At 34.3% G+C, this 16,893-nt stretch overlaps 1 pseudogene; it reads right to left on the reverse strand.

The window, feature by feature from the left end:
• Positions 1-362: 362 nt before the first annotated feature.
• LOC145592124 (putative inactive poly [ADP-ribose] polymerase SRO1) lies at positions 363-2,459 on the reverse strand (annotated as a pseudogene).
• Positions 2,460-16,893: the final 14,434 nt, after the last annotated feature.

A 16,893-nucleotide genomic window follows, 5' to 3' on the forward strand; every position in this document is an offset into this window, starting at 1 on the left:
AAAAATGAGAAATAGGTAATAATAACAATAGTAATAGCAATAACAATAATAATAATAATAATAGGGTAAAAAAAAACAAGAATATAAGGAAGCAAAACAACAATATTTGTAGAAAAATATAATTTGCCACCAATATTTTTAATTAAGAAACAAATAAAAAAAATGTAAGGAAATAAATATATCAACATTGTAAGGAAATAAAAATACAAATCACTATTGATTGACTTTCAATATGTTAATAAAATACGTAAACAAATCAACAATAGAAGAAAAAAGGCCAATAATAAGTAAGTAATTGTCATTTTATGCCTAATACGCAATAACCATCAAAATTAAGCACTAAACCCCAGCAATAACAATGTCTACATATCATTGCCAACAACTTCTCTTAACATGTCGACAAGAGAAAATTTGGCGATCTTCCCAGCCTGTTGAAGTAAATTTAATAGTAAGAGGATATTTAAAATAATAATATCATTTTATTCACATAGGAACTCATCGTAAAAAACTTATTTAATGCTCTAAAAAATCATAAATTGAATTATATTTAAAGAATACATTTGTAATTAGTTCAAAGTATCAACTTTTTATAATTGTACTTTTAATAATTAGATATATTAATATTAATATTCACACTGTTACATTGACAATCTTACATGTCAATATGGAAAACTTAAGAAAGAACTTGATAGAGAAATTATAATTATCATTAATGGTACCTCGTATGCCTTGCATAATTCTTTCACTTTTTCAAGTTTGGTAGTAGGAAGCACATTCGCCAACTTGGAAAAAAGAAATTCCTCAAGATTACATCTCTCCGGTACATGCTCCATCAACTTATCTCCCTGTTTAATTTCTAATAAGAAGAAGAGATAACAATTTTCAAAATAACAATAATAAATATCAAAAAAATTTAAAGCAAAATTCGCGCCAAGAAACCAAACAACATTGACATATTTTTCCATTAGGAGTATCAGGGCCATAAAAGGGGTGCTTCAACTTACCTCGTCTTTTTCGAAACACTTGTAACTCACAATAAACTCAGGGACTATATGGGTATTTATATTGCTCTTCCTCATTACATACGGGTTAGTAGTGTTCATTGGATCATCTATCCCATTCTTGCAAATGATACGTTTTAGATAAAACAGCTCAGACTCATCATCAACTTTCCCATAATTACCCATGTTAACTCGACACAATATTATATGTTGTTCGCCATTATCATCTACCAGAGCATATTTATCACTGTAGAGAGAATTCAATAACCATGAGTAATAGAAGTATTTAGAAGTAATAAATTAAATATACTGTAAAATCAAATAATAAAATTAATTAGAGAAAACATTTATAGCTCTCCATTATTACCATTGATATGGAAGATCAATAGGAGATATGTTAACATAACAGTCATGATCTTCATGACCCAAAACTTGACTTAGTACACCAAACCCATGATTCACTATGTCATATATTCCCTTCTTTGATGTCCCATGCCAAGCTACACAATTTTAGGTCGTCTTTCACAATCACTAGCAACTTGGGAAATCATTGGATTCTTATAAAAGGATTCCCACATTGCTTTTCAATAGGTCCTGTACGAATAAATTCATGAATTTTTGTAACATGAATGCTAGGATCATTCGAAGTCATCCCTGTCAAAAATGAATTTTTAACCCACAAAAATTGTTTTTCTTCTTCATCCATCAACCTTGTATTGGGCCAACTAACCTTCTCTTCATATACAAAACATTGTTTCCTATTCCCCTCTTTAGTTCCACCATTCCAAGAAATCTCACAAATGTCTTCTACATGAAAATCTATTTTTCCCTTACTTTTTCTCTTAATACTTTTCTAAATGTCTTCAATATTTTTATTTTCAATAATATTAATATTATTATTTTTATTCTTCATTTCTATCTCAATTGTTTTGGGCATAATCTTGCTACCATGTTTACAATTATCATTTTCTTCATCATCATCGCCGTCATCATCATCATCAAGTAAAAATTCATCAACAAAAAATTGGGGGAAAAAACAATTCCCCATTGAATCAATCCATGCAATGGATCTTTGGAATCCACTGTTCCCAACATCAATTTTTAACATTATTCGATAGAAATCAAAAATATACATGTCACCTCCGATTTCCATCTTTATTAAAGGAACTCCCTTTTCAAAGGTTGATCTTGCAAGAGATAAGACCTCTCCCGAGAAATCAACCCAAGCTCCATCATGCCACTCCATCAACCTCTCTGGCTTGTTGCTACTCTTGAAATTCATATAATTGCAAAGCAATGATTGTTTTGAAGTGAAGTTTTGAGATCCACACCATTGTTGATTCCCTTGTTTCTTCCATAAAATGCTTTTTGGGATTTTTCATAGGAAATATTTTAAATTTTTTTATTGTTGACATCAACTGGACCAATACATGAATTTTTGTGCAAATTTTTAGCCATTGTAATAGGTAGAGGTACAAGAACTAATTTGCAATTTGTCGGTTGATGGTAGTTTAGGGTTTTGAGTAAGGATTATAGAGAGACGAGTTAGAATATATATATACCCCTATTCATGGAAAATTACCAATTGTGCACAAAAGTTTTTGGGTTTATAAGGGGTATATTTGTCATTCATAGTGTGGGGGTTTCTTTTTACTATGTTCCACCAATTGTTTATTTAAATATATTCAATAAGAAGAGGAAACAATAAACTAAATAGAATTAGGATATTATAAATTTTGATTTTTTCCTACTATTCCCCAAACATATAACTTTTTTTATTTGATTGGTTGATGTAATGGATATGAATGACTTTCTTATTAATATTATTTTCATGCTGATAAATTTTTTTTCAACCTAAGGAGATTTTTATTCGAGCATATGAATGGGGGTAGAAATTCTAAGACCTATAAAATCCAATTCTATATTTGCAAAGTTATTAAAAGAATTCTTTATTAGAGATTCATGCTTTTTGTTTAACAATATTAAAGTAGATATAGGTAGGGTAGGTCACAAATATTTAGTTTATAATTTACCTATATATAATAAATAGCTATTTCATGCATTAATTTACAGAAAAAATAAAAAGCCGATTTATCAAAATTTTCATACATAAAATGAATTCAACTTTAATTTTTAGAAATTGTATGATGGTTTGACCATTTGTTTTTATACTATTCCTTCTGTCCCATGTGAGTTTTTACTTTTTTCTTTTTCATTTGTATTAAATACATTTTTACTCCTCTATTTATTAAGGAATATTTCATTATTATTACAATATATCTATCCATTTCATGTTTAAAAAGTAAGTGTCTCACACTGTCACATTCTACAAAAAATTCCACACTTCTAGGAGATCTTTTGTTTTAAAATAAAAGTTATAGTCCATCATCTCTTTTTAAATCAACTTTTGTTAATAAAATAAAATGTAATAATAATTAATCAACAGTTCATCACCTTAACTATATGTCGTCATTAGTGTCAAACTATATGACATTTGTAGATAATTGCAAAAAATTCTTTTGATGTTTCATCATGTAACATTAACCTAAAATCTTAATTAAGAATTTATTGTATTCTTAAGAAAAGAAGTATCTATTGTATAAAGGGAGAATATCGAATTGAGATCATATGAAGTTAGCGTGATTTAGATATTATTAGCTTCATTTAAGGGTTTTATGTGAGTGCATGCAAAAGGTGTTATACGGTTTTAATATTAATTTAGTGTGATATGTTATTAGGTTAATGGAATTTAGAAATGGAATTGAATTGCCTTGAGTTTACAATCGATTATCTTATATTTAAAAATATCATCATCAATTTTGGAACAATTTAGATTTCATTTCCATGTAACTCTTAATTATTCTCTTTTATTGAAGCTCAAATTTTACTTAATTATAATCATGCCTATTGAACAACGAAAGGAAACTTGTTAACAAGGAGGCTACCATCATGATATTCATGCATATGACATGTACATTAGCTAAGAAATTAAAACTATATTCATGCATATGACATGATATTCATGCATAATAATAACACATAGACTTAATTATTATTGTTGTGTTCTTCTTGCTATTATTTTTGTTATTGTTGTTTATAAAGAAAGGAAATCCAATTTCAAGCTGAGGTTGGGTTGTCTTGGAGTGAAGTGGTGAAGTTCTCAACAAACCTTTTCAAAAGATATTTAAACCCACTTCAACTTGAGTAGTACGAGTACTCCATTCATTGTGTTATGTAAGGTAAAAATCATTAGTTTCTAGTTGAAGGGATATACAAAGTATAACATATTGTTCAAAATAATTTATTAAATAGATCAATCTGGCTCTGAATATAAATAAATTGCAAAGGTTGATAGCTTTACTAGACATGTTTAAAAATTTAGTCTTCATTAAAATCTAAATGCATTACCTACAATATTCTCACTACTATTAACACCTTTTACATACTCCTTAAGCTATAATCCATCATTATATTGTTTTCATGCATTAAGATTAAGATAATTTTTATATGATAATATGATGGCTATGCAAGTTCAATCAATATTTTTTGTAGATTTGTTTAATTTGGACATTTAATTTACTTTATTCTTCTTTCGCCTTATATGTCCTTGATTTTGAGTTCATAAACTAATTTGCATGAATGTGCTAAGAAAGGGACTTTGGAAACTTACCATATAAGAAGATATATGGTGTAAATTTTATTGTGAGCTATATTATTAATCCTATTTCTAAGGAACTGATGGAAATCAAGTCGCCATAGATTATTTAAGCACTATTTATTTTATTCACTTTTTAGACAATGAAAGTACTAGGTGTTGCATATCTGGAGTTTTCATGGTAGAATTTTATTATATAGACCTATAAATGATCATAAGATTAGGTTTGATTCCTCATTTCTTCCATTTTTATATAGGTTTTTGCATTTTTTTTATCTAGTTCTATGTGGTAGCCTGGTAGTCGTGGTGGTTTTGGTGGTGTTGTGATTCATGGGTGGTGATTCCAGGTGAGAAGAAGGAGGGTGGTGGTGGCAGTGGTGGGGTTTCGTGGATGAGGATGAGTTTTTATGTGGGTTAAGGTGGGTTTCATTAGTAATAGAGGCAAAAATTAATGGTTGTGAGTAATTCTAAGGATAGGCTATCCAATGGTGGTGGTGTTATGATAATAAAGGCCATGGTGGATGAAAAATGGTGGTGGGGTAGAGGATGGTGGAGGGTTTATGTTGTTAGGTTTGTGTGGGATGTGAAGTACGATGGCGTGGGTGATGAGTGTGGTAGGGTGGAGAGTGGGAAAAATATTGTGTGAGCTTTTATGATTTTAGGGTGAGCAGGGGCTGAGGTTAGGGTGGTTTCTGGGTGGGTGGGGGCTGGGTAAGGTAATATTTATGGTGGGTGGATTGAGTTTGCAACGGGCAGGGGATTAGTCACTTTCCACTACCAAAAAATAGGGAATAAGTAACACACAATACACAATTGTCAAGTCGCATAGGCGATCTCTAGAATTATACAACTCGCCTATGTAACATAAGCGTTTTGTATGTTAAAACCTATAGAGCGCCTGTCTAAGTTAACCACTCTATTTGATACATCCAAATTTACACTATACAATGTAGAACGCCTCTTTTAGTAACCGTTCTATAAGTATTATAATTTTTTTAAAAAAATAAAAAATGTTGAACGTATCAATTATTTCTTATTCTCTAACCCGCCTAACCCTAAAACATACTTCTTCCATTCTTTTTTACTTGACCCACTTTGACTTTTACACTATTCACCACCCCTCCTTTGACCGTCTTTTGTAAATAGTATGTAAGAAAAACATATTCATGTGAGATCTTTTTGAATTCGTCTCAATAAGTACTATCATTATATATAACTTTTGTAATTTTTACTTATGGGGAATTAAAATTATTGATCGTTAAAATTTTACATTGACAAGCATAATAAAAGAAACAAGTCAAGTAAAAAAGAACAGAGGAAGTAATTCGTATCTCAATAGAGCCGCCCCCTCCCTATCTTATTCTCTTTCTCACTCCCTTTATTTCTTATCAAAAAACAAAAATCAACATCTCCGTGGCTTCCTCCTCTTTCTCATCATCCCCTCTCTTCATCTTTCCTCAAATCCCAAGCAGCACCATCGTCTAGCTTCTCATGCCTACAAGTACACCACCTCTCAAGGTTATCACGCCCACTGTTACGCCACTAACCACCGTTGAGCAACGGTCGTCCACCACCGAGCTACGATCCATAGTTGACCCACAAGCGTCCAACAACGGGTCACTATCGAGCCATGAAATGTCGATCTGAGCCTTTAATTGGTCAAAGTTTTTCAATTTTAGATTTGATTTTTGTTTAGGTTAATATATAAACCTAGAGTTCCTATTTTTATTATTTTTAATTTAGATTTCCAATTATAATTAATTTGTTGTTTTTGTTATTACTTAGATCTGATATTATCTTTTGTTATCTTTGAGATAACTGTTTGTGTTAATTTGTTTAATTTTGTTAATTTTTGGGGTGTGTGGCGGATTTTCGTATTTAGTGGGTGGTGTGGGTCCCTAGGGATTGTGCTGCAGGTGGTGGTGTGGGTTGTGGGGGTTGTGTCGCAGTTGGGGCTTGTGGGGAGTGCGGTATTGGGTGCGATATTGGGTGGTGTAGCGTGTAGGTGGTGGTGTAGGTCGTTGTGGTGCAGTGGCCGTGGGTGTTGTAGTTGGTGGTGGTATTTTGCTATGTTGGTCCTCTTTATACCATTGTTTTGTAATTTTTTTTAGCCTTTTGATGCAGATGCAGATAAGAGTGGACATGAACCGATAGAACAATTCTGGAGCTCGTGACGATGCGAAGATGCTGCTTTGCTGCTGCATAAGATTAGAAAATTGATCTTAAACTGTATGGAGTATAATTTGTGTTATATTTAGTTTTTAATTGTATTTGAGTTTTTCTATGTACATGTATTTTTTTTTATTAATTGAAGTTATAACGAGAAACTATACTTTGATGTTTTGTCGTAATTGTAGATATTTTTTTGTGAATTGCTATTCGTCGCTCCCATTTTACATAGTAACGCTCCCATTTTGACTTGAATGGACAAAGATGCCCTTTATGCAAGTTGTACTATTTAAAAAGGACTTTGTTCCCTTCATGCACATTTTATATACTAATGATCCCCTCAAAGTAGTACACCGTGAATCCCGAGCCCACCACATCGGTCCCCACGTCCTTCAAACCAAATTGGTCCCCACGACCACCTTAAATCGTTTTTTTTTAAATTTAATCATCAAGTTTTTTCTGACGGGTTTTGGATGATAGATGACTGGGACATCCGTATGCCGGAGAATGCGTCGGAACATTCTGTAAGTTTTTTTTTATTTTTTTATTTTCTGATAATGGGGCATCCGCCTAAAAATTCTGGATGTCCCATAGTGGATCCGCCTGAAATTTCCGATTTTCGGATCCACCATGGAACATCCGGAAATTTTAGGCGGAAGTATAGATCCGCCCAAAATTTCCGGATGTTCCATGGTGGATCCGGAAATTCCAGGCGAATCCACCATGGGACATCTGGAATTTTTGGGCGGATGTCCCATTTTTCAGTTTTTTTTTTAAGTTAATTATTTTTTTTTAATTGTTGTTGTGATTTAGTTTTTAATAATGCTATTTTTGTTTTGTAATTGTTGTTGTTATTAGTAGTAATATTATTATTATTATTATTAGTAGTAGTAGTAGTAGTAGTAGTAGTAATTTTATTTTTGAAACCTTATTATTATTATTATTATATTAATTAGTAATTATGTTAGGGTATTAATTATTTTGTTATTTATATTATTAATATTGTTATTGTTGTTGGTGGTGTTTATGATTATTGTTGTTGCTATTATGATTGTTGTTATTATTAGTATTAGTTATTAATGTTAATAATAGTATTAGTTGTAATATTGTTTTATAAATATTATTAGTTGTAATATTGTTTAAGTTAATTAATTTTTTTTTAATTGTTGTTGTGATTTAGTTTTTGATAATTTGAGTAATTAGTAATAATGTTATTATTGTTTGGTAATTGTTGTTGTTATTAGTAGTTAATATTATTATTATTATTAGTAGTAGTAATTTTATTTTTTGAAACCTTATTATTATTATTATTATTATTATTATTATTATTATTATTATTATTATTAATTATGTTAGGGTATTAATTGTTTTGTTATTTGTATTATTAATATTGTTATTGTTGTTGGTGGTGTTTATGATTATTGTTGTTGCTATTATGATTGTTGATATTATTAGTATTAGTTATTAATGTTAATAATATTATTAGCTGTAATATTGTTTTATAAATATTATTATTAATATTATAAAAAAGAACATAATGACATAAACCGTTGTTTTGTTTAATTTGTATAGGATATAGAATCTGAAGACGGCGGTGACGGTGTGAATTATAGTGGAAATTTCGTCACGGATACGTTATTTCCAACATTTGAGGATGCGGATACATGGGCGGATGTTGTTTCCATAAATCTGGGATTTATTTTGGTGAAATCGTCTTATAACAAAACCAGAGATGGTCGGCCGTATCGATATTTGAGATGTGATCGGTCACGGAGGAACAAGCCGAGAGATTTGGAGAACGCGATACGGAAAGACACAAAAACCAAAGCTAATGGTTGTCCTTTCTACATCAAGATATATTATGAAGTCAACACTGATAGTTGGAAGATCCGTGCGAAAAATGATCACACCGGGACACATAACCACCCAATGATTGTGTATGAAGAGGGTCATCGTAAAGTGAGCGGATTGAGCCCGGGTGCAAAACAGGTTGTGCGTGACATGACAAAGTCCAAGGTTGCGCCCCGTAACATCATGGCAACTATTGCAGAGCAATTTCCTGATGATCATCCAAACATTAGGCACATTTACAACTGTCGGAATGACTTCAGGATGGAGATGTCTGAAGGAAGAGGAGTTGTTCAGCAATTTCTTCATTTGGTGAGAGAGAGTAAGTACATTTACTGGGTCATGTCCGATGATCTCGACGTCTTGCAACATGCATTTATGGTGCACCCGATCACGGTCAACATACTCCGCACATACCCACACGTCATAGGGATGGATTCTACTTACAAGACCAATCGATATGGCATGCCGTTCTTTGAGATAGTAGGCGTGACACCGACAAACCAGAATTTTCTAGTTGGTTATGTTTTCATGCGCAACGAGTGCACGGCTAGCTATCGGTGGGTGTTGCAGAGATTAAGGGAATTGATTGGGTTTGATAAAGAGCCATCGGTATTTTTGTCCAACCGTGAACTTGGGCTATGTGCGACTTTGAGAGAAGTGTTTCCAGGGACGTCGCATTTACTATGTCGATGGCACATTAACAAAGATGTGGAGGCTAGGGTGACGAAGATGTTCAAAAACAAGAAGATTGGTGCCAGTTTTAAAAATGGCAAATGGAAACGTATTATGGATGCATCAACTGAGGCGGAGTATGTTCATGCTCTGGCTACCATGAAAGCAAGGTGGGCAAGTTTTCCGGCAGTGATTGAGTACGTTGAAGGAACATGGCTGTGTCATAAAACCAAATTTGTGACGTATTGGATGAACCAAATTCTTCACTTTGGTAACACCACCAACTGTAGAGTTGAGAGCCAACATTCAGCAGTGAAAACGTGGTTTGAATCATCCACAGGTTAGTTGTTTTACTATGTTAGTTGTTGTCTTTATTTCGTAACTGTAATTATAATAAATAATAGCAAAATGTTTTTGCTAATTAGAATCAATGGTAGGTTCTTTGGATACCGTATGGGCCCGAGTCCATTTTCATATCGGTAATCGAATTATTGAAATTCGTAATAGTTTGGAGGTATCAAGGTCTAAAATTGGGGAGATGTACAGACAATTGCCACTATCACGTATAAATGGCAAAGTGTCTCAACATTTCTTGAAATTACTTTATGCGGAGACCAAAAGGATGCGGGATTTGAGTTACCAGGTTTATGAACGCTATGGATGTGCAATGCGTGTGACTCATGGTGTACCGTGTGCCTGCAAGATACATGATTCGCTAGTTGCACAGACAGGCTTGTATAGCAGCCAAATTCATTCTTTCTGGAAGACTTTGGTTATTGGTGATGGTGTTAACATTCCAGAATTTGTTAACGATTCGACCGAGGAGGCTGCACATTTTCGTTCCCTGGTTGATGAAGTTATGGAAAGTGATCCTGTTGTACGTCGAAATTTATCGCGCATCATTGAAGAGGAGCTGCACCCGGATCATACACAACTTGAAGAACCACATGTGAACCTCAACGTTCGTGGTCGACGGAGGAACAATGACACCAGGCTTGATCGAAGTTTTTTCGAGCATGTGAATCGTCAATATAGTCAACGTGGTGGTGACCAAGAAACAGGTAATATTAAAATTCTAGTGATTTTAAAAATTATATGTATTTCATCTTGTAGCTTTACTAATAATTAATCTTTGTAATTATGTGCAGCAGATCCGTGTGACATTAGTCAGTGCAGGTATTTGAACCAGATTCCGGGCCCGATGTTGCCGTACATTATGTATTGGAAGGATGTCATTGGTGATGGGAACTGTGGCTTTCGTTGTGTCGCCGATTTCTTCTTTGGTGATCATGGACTATGGTTTGACGCTCGGGAAACAATAGCGAACGCGATCGCCGGTCATCCTGATTTGTACGAACGGATTTACGGGCTTGGACGACTATGGATGAACATAGAGCGTATTCGATGGGATGGTGGGGCTGTTGGGGAGCGGCATTGGATGGTAACTATTCAAGAATTATTTCCTATTGCTACGTGGTTCAACGCAAGGCTGATTTGTCTTGGGGTAGGCCTAGTACCAACTTGCTACTACCCATGCATCACAGTGTTACCGCTGAGGGCACAAAACGGGGTCCTGTCACCGAGTCGGGGGTTCGTAATTGCTACAGTTGGTGGATCACATTTCATCCGTCTTGACCTTGCACCTGATTCACCTCTCCCGCCGATCGCCGGTTGGTGGACTGAGCACCACGAGGCTAGTGTTAATGGATGGGATCAACAATATGAAGCTAGAAGGAACATGTGGGATGCATTAGTTAGATAGTAGGTGCAACAAAAACTAAGAAATATACATTGTCCAGTTCTTATTGTACATGACTAATAAAAAAGAAATATAAAGCAATTCAAACAAGTTCACATAAAAACCACTAACACGACCAAAAAAGCAATATAGAGTCCTATTTTTTACTTCCAATCAAATACAAGCTTCTCCGTCATTGTCCTAGTCTCACTAGACATGTGAGGATACTCAGCCAGTGCTCTTTGGTGAATCTCCATGGACCGACTCATCCACTGCAAATCACATAATAACATATTATATAAACAACAATTATTATAAGTCATTCTAAATAGTAAAATAAACGCAAAAACTTACATAATCAGTGTTAGTCCGCTCTGGTAGATTGCTTGTAACTGCTGCACCTGGAGATACCCGAGGGTGAGAAAACCTGTACAGCCACTGCATGTAACCGGGCATAACAGAAGGAGCTCCAGCACTAAGTCTGGTGAGGGTACCTAAAACTACACTCTGAGATACCCCAGGGACAAACCTCCTCCACATCACATCTGTCATCTCAGTCGGGAAGTCTACCCGGTACATCTTCAAGTTAGTCGGCCTCTTGTCCTTCTCTGGCCTGATAATGTCACATGGAATGCCTTGAACAAAACCAAGCTGTCGAACCACTCTATCAGGTATGTACGGCTCTATGATGTTATGGTACTGGATGCAGCCAATGAATAAAGTGGAGGGCACTCCAAGTCCAGGATCAACTCCGTATGGTAGCCAGTTCACCTGACGGTCAGTCAGCGCATCAATTCTAGTACGAAAAGATATTAGGCGCTCCTAGTTCTTTCTAGGACATACCGCTCCAACATCCCAAGCAGACGCACGAGGGATATTAAGGTCCCTCGTCAAGGTACCCTGCTGAGGCCCGAAGCACGGAAAGTACTCGTAAATCCACACTTATAGAAGCGTGAGACAACCCGCGATCGAATCAGCACCTTTCCGTGATGCCATGCCCAATTGCCTAAACAAGTAAGCCAGTGCAGCTGTGCCCCAAGCGTACTCGTTAATAGGGACATCCATATAACATAGCTCGTGGAGGAAGGAAGGATGCGTACAGTTACCACTCTTGTCTATAAACAGTGAACCTCCAAGCACTAACCACAAGTACGCAGTATACTGAGCACTAAACTGACTCTCAACCTCCAATGTCGACTCAAAAATCTTATTAGTCAACACCCCACTACCCTGCCAAATCATCTTTATGCCGCAAATCTCAGACAAATCATCCGGAGTCATATCCATGGTAATCGAGCACGCGTCCCGTAAGTAGTCCGTGCTAGGTGTAGTGGTGACCATCTTTCCATGTACACGTAGCCCAAGAATGTTGTACACATCGTGCAACATGATCGTGATCTCCCCAAATGGCATATGAAAAGTGTTTGTATCTGGCTGCCATCTCTCAACAAAAGCAGAAATCAACGGCCAATCAAGTTTTTTAAACATCAGCCCGGGCAAGTGAGACAACCAACTACCATCAATCAACTAGAGATTCTCCGCTGATTGACTATCTCGCCATGTAACCAAGTCAGAACACAGCTTTGACCTACTCAAACACCGCAAAACAGCTCGCTCTTGCTCAATCCATATATATCGTGCCACGTGACCACCAAAACTAGGGATAACAGTCCCATCCTCAGGACCACCCGGCATCGGCTCCTACACTAACCATGCCTCTGCAGAGCTGGTAGTAGGCTAACTCGATCCACTACCAACAATCTCCCATACTGACCCCTATATACCATATGATAATCCTGAGGGGGGCTCGATTCTTCATCCCGGTCACCAGCATGACTAGCCGAGACTTCCTCCTCATCAGATGTAGGTACTCCACTTGGCGAATACATAGGTCGTCTACTTCCTGACTGTTGGTCTCCCGACCAACCACTAGTAGACCCGTATTGTTGCTCGGGCTGAAACGGTGCTGAACGAGATGATTGTCTCCTAACAGACGCATTCAAACATCGCGATATTGGATGTCGAGCACCAGAACCCTCGATCTACATAAAATAAGTACAAAATCCAATTTCAGTAATAATTACAAAAAATACTACTTGTTTAAATTTGGACTACAAAAAATACTATTCAAATTAATTAATTTCATACCAACACACCATTAACAACAACAACAACAACCACAACAACAACAATAATAATAATAATATTATTAATAAAAATAAAAATCATAATCAAAAAAATAATCATACCAACCACAAATTTTAAAATATAATCATAATCATAATAATCACAATAGCAAAAACAATAATCATAATCACAAAAATAAACTAACAATAACATACTACTACTAATAATAATAAGAATAAGAATAATAAGGTTTCAACAAAAAAAAAAATAAATAAAAAAATAAGAATAATAATATTAATAAGAATAATAATATTAATAATCATAATAACAACAATAAGAATAATAATAATCATAATCACAAAAATAAACTAACAATAACATACTACTACTAATAATAATAAGAATAATAAGGTTTCAACAACAAAAAAAAAAAAAGGAAAGAAAGAATAATAATATAAATAATCATAATAACAAAAATAAGAATAATAATATAAATAATCATAATAAAAATCATAAAAATAACAACAATCATAATAATAAAAATAATAATAATACTATTACTAAATATAACAATAACATTACAAATAATGTACTAATAACATAATAATCACAATAACAACAACAACAATCATAATCACAACAACAATAATCATAATCACAAAAATCATGCTAACAATAACATATTACTACTACTACTACTAATAATAATAATAATAACAATAATCATAATAAAAATCATAAAAATAACAATAATCATAATAATAATAAGATTTATTCACGAAAAAAAAAAAAAAAGGAAATTGGGACTTCCGCCCAGAAATTCCGGAAGTCCCTTGGAGGATCTGCTTGAAATTTCCGGATCCTCCAAGGATGATCCGGAAATTTCAAGCGGATATGGACTTCCGCCCAGAAATTCCAGAAACCCCATGGAGGATCCGGAAATTTCAGGTGGATCCTCCATGGGACTTCCGGAATTTCTGGGCGGAAGTCCCAATTTCCGTTTTGTTTTTTTTTTTGAAAAAAAAAAAAATTTACCTGTTCGCCGCCGCCGCCGAATCCACGACCACCGTAAGTCACCTTAATTCGCCTCGGATCAGCCATCCCTTTGCCTTGTTCTTCAAGTGGTGGTTGTAAGGTGGTTGTTGGTGATGGTTTTTTTTTTTTTTTAGGATTTAAATTTCAGATTTTTTAAAAAATTTCAGATTTAAATTTTTAGAGAGAGAAAATGAGAGTGAATGAGGTTAGAGAGTGAAATATGTGACTCGTTGAGTAGAAACTCCGTAATTATATGCTAGGGGTAGAAAAGGAAATTTCTTATAAAAATGGGAGCGTTACTATGTAATTTGCGAGCGACGTTTAACAACACCCATTTTTTTTTGAATTATTATCATTGTTATTAATATTATTGTTATTAATATTATTAATAGTAATAGGAATAATGATATTTTATTTTTTAAAAAAAGAGTAGGGAAAAGAGAACGTCTATCATAGATAGGCATTCTCTATTTACATACTTATAGAGCGCTTACCTTTAGATGACCGCTCTTTTCCCCATGTTTTTTTATTTACTTTGTAGTTAGAATATGATTTGTATTGTGTTAGATATAGAACTCCTCAAAGAGCCGTTCTGTAGACTTTATAGGGAACCCTCCTCGGAAGAACGCCTCTAAGGCGTTCTATATTGCATGTTCTAGGCGTTTTGTATTCCCATTTTTGTGGTAGTATCAATAGTTCTGGTCGGTCGTTAGTATAACTATTCTTGCCCAAGGTAAAAGTTTACCTTCGATAAATCCAAATTTACCAACGAATGAAATGACAATGGCTAGCCATCAGTAACGTGATACTGGCGATTTTAATAAGTAAAGGATTTGCAGTCCTCTAGAAAGAATTTGAAGATCCTTTTTCAAACCTACTCCCATTTTCAAGTCTAGAGAAAAAATTGCAAGTTCTTCTTAAGAAAGGATTTGCAGTCTTCTAGAAAGAATTTACAGTTTTTTCTCAATAAATACACTTCTTTTTTCTTTTGAGAAGCTAAGTGAGCATTAGGAAAATCCTCTTGATTGCAGTTTTCTCCATACTTCTAGGAAAGCATGAAAAAAGGCTCGAATGGTATGATCCTTCCGTCTCCCTATAATGAATAAAAGGAGTGATCTCGTAGTTCTTGGTTTGTGAAGATGTGTTGCTAGGTGCTCAATTTCCATTGAGGCCAAACCTAACCCCATCCATACACTGATAGGGGAGAGATGTATGGATTCTCGAGAAGAGAGGAGTCGTAGTGGTCCCCCGGACCGCCGAGATCCCACGAGTGAATCGAAAGTTGGATCTCTATTGGATCTCACCTGAATCACCCCATCTATTCTCCTCAGAAGAATTTTGGTTTCAAACCCCGCTACGAAAGGATGATTACCCCATGCATAAACAGTAAAAGTTCCTTAATCATTGCATTATCAACCCACGTTTTCAAAAAAATAAAACAAATTGATCTTAAATTATTTTCTAGCGTATAACTATGTTACCCTATATGATTTTGATTTTAATATATTTTTATTCTTCTAACAATTTAATTAGAAACAACTAATTCTCTATCCTACTTATTTTACATAACTATAAAATGACAATTTAACGGAGCAAATGAAAATCTTGGTTGGTCATGGTAGTTAATAACACTCTAATAATGTTCTTTGAAAACATTTAGTGCTATAAATGTCTAAACTCGAAGCCTTATATGGTGACAATTATTAATTAAAATTGTTTGGATTTCCAAATAAGTGAAAGATTGTGTTAATTTAAGATTATTTTGCGAAGTAATTACTAAAGCTATCCACAGTAATGAGAGAAATCATGTTTGAGTATGGTCAGTTTTAAAATGTTTAGAGAACTCTATAAAATTTGTGTATTGATCCACTTGTATCATCATTTTGAACTCTAATAGTTTGTTACTTGATTCAAAATTTCATGGATTCATGAAAGAGATAAGAATTGCAATATCCTTTTATTAACCACAACTTTCTAGCATATTTACCACAAAAATTTTCAAATAAGAGTAACTTTTTCTCGATGGTGAATTAAACCTAACAAATGTCAAATATGGACATTTTTCAGGTAGCGTAAGAGTTGAGATTCTTCTCTTAAAAGATTAGTTCGAATTAGCTACAATTTATGTAGGATGCTACCATACTTAGCTTAGAATGATGCCAATGCTTGAGTTCAGTTTTGGCAATTATTTTAATAAATAATGCAAATAAAAGAAGGAAAATTAGATTGAAGTTTCCACTTTATAGATATGATATGCTTCCATATTCATTGTCTAAAAATTCAAGAATCTAAATGAAGAAATCTTAGGGGCCGGGTGAATTGGTTATCAACAAATAAGCAATGCAATCGGAGAATGATTAGACAATGAGAAGAGTTCAATATGGACGACCATATGTGTAACACCCCCAAATCTCTCTTTACGGAAATACTAGTATGATACGTATAATTATACCGTTGAGATAGTGATGTGAATCAAGAGGTTAATTCTTTTGAAGGGCCCAAGACACTTTTAGATGGTCCAAATAGCTTCATTATAGGCTGCCCAAAGAAAGAAATAAACAAGGAAAGGTCCAATAGATCAATTGGGAAAGAAGGAAGCTTGATCATCAAGGAAGAGGAAATTGTGCGGTTTACTTTCGACGGCA

This window comes from Chenopodium album, chromosome 18 (genome assembly GCF_948465745.1).
Source record: "Chenopodium album chromosome 18, dcCheAlbu1.1, whole genome shotgun sequence".
Taxonomy (NCBI): domain Eukaryota; kingdom Viridiplantae; phylum Streptophyta; class Magnoliopsida; order Caryophyllales; family Amaranthaceae; genus Chenopodium; species Chenopodium album.